The sequence below is a fragment of the Bidens hawaiensis genome, unplaced genomic scaffold (assembly GCF_021521415.1).
Source record: "Bidens hawaiensis isolate Kalapana, Puna unplaced genomic scaffold, B.hawaiensis_p1.1 tig00025120_1, whole genome shotgun sequence".
NCBI classification, from domain to species: Eukaryota; Viridiplantae; Streptophyta; class Magnoliopsida; order Asterales; family Asteraceae; genus Bidens; species Bidens hawaiensis.
The window spans coordinates 26,106-27,786 of NW_027493994.1; positions in this window are offsets into that span (position 1 = coordinate 26,106).

Below are 1,681 nucleotides of genomic sequence, written 5' to 3' on the forward strand. Positions count from 1 at the left end.
GTGTGCATAGGACCGATCGGTCCAAGTTAGGGTGTGGGGTGGGACCCACATCTTCATTCTTAGCCACAAAATTGGATTGTGTAATCCGGATAATGTTGTGGATAATCTGGTTCAGTTCGTTTTTCGGTTAAACACTTAATTCGGTTTAAAACGAGGCCAAAACGGTCGTTTTTCGGCTTAAAAATGAAATTTATATAAAACTGATTTAAAAACTTTAAAAACTTAAACCATGACATTTAATGACTTAACACATCGTATTGTCGGTAATTGTGCATCTTTTTCGGCTTGATCGATCGTCTCTTGCTTGGTTTGATGTTAAAGGTTTCGTTTATCGTACCGACGTACTAATAAATCGAAATCCTTTTTCTGTGCTATAATTCACTTATCCCGAAGCTTTAATACTTCGTAAACATCACTAAACATTATATATTTCGTCTACAATGTAATTCCCGATTCGTTCGGGTTTCAATAACCGTTCATCGATTAATCGTAATTCCGATACAACTAGTTGTACATTTGAGTATAATTCGTACTGAGAATCTTATATACTCGTATAATCACATTATAATTCATATATTCAATATTAAATAACACGTAAATAGTATATTCCGGCTAGGGTATACCTGAATTTGCCGGAATTGTTACAAATAGGGACGGTGTCGAATGGAAAGATGACTTTGGAGAAAGTAAATTTTGTTGAAGAACTGAAGCACAATCTGCTGAGTGTTTCACATATTTGTGACAAAGACTACACCGTACATTTTACAAAGAATGAAGCGATTGTGTTGTATCCTGGTTTTAAGATACCAGAGGATTGGATTGTTATGAAGGCTCCAAGAGTGAAGAATACGTATATCATGGATATGAGGTCTACTGAGATGGCCACAGAAGAATCGTGTCTTCTGTCAAAAGCAACTGAATCGGAGTCCGAGTTGTGGCATAGGAGAATGGGGCATATTCATCTTCGGAAAATGAACTACCTTGTCAAAAATGGGCTTGTGCTGGGTGTTCCCTTGAAGAATTTCAACTTTGAAGACAAATGCTTATCATGCAAAAAGGGAAAGCAACACAAGAAATCCCATCACACCAAGAAGGTCAATTCAATTGTCGGTACCCTAGAATTACTTCACATGGATCTCTTCGGTCCCGTGAATGTAAGAAGTCTAGGAGGAACATCTTACTGCTTGGTGATCACTGATGATTTCTCTCGATATTCCTGGGTATATTTCCTGAAATCAAAGGATGAAACAGTGCAGATAGTAAAGAATTTGATTACCAAGGTTGAGAATATCAAGGGGAAACGGGTTAAATTCATCAAGAGTGACAATGGAACTGAGTTCAAGAACTATGAGATGGAGATCTTCTGCTTACAGAAGGGGATAGAACACCAATACAGCGCACCGTATACTCCGCAACAAAATGGAGTGGCTGAGAGGAAGAACAGAACTTTAATTGAAGGAGCTAGAACCATGCTGGCTGATTCGAAACTTCCCGTGGTGTTCTGGGCTGAAGCTGTTGCAACAGCCTGTTATATCCTTAATAGAGTGTTAACTGTTAAAAGATTAAATAAAACCTGTTATGAACTTATGCATGGGAGAAAGCCCAAATTGAGTGGTCTTGAACCATTCGGGTCCCCGTGTTCGATATTAAAGACCAATTCTAAATTTGGTGAAGTAGCCAA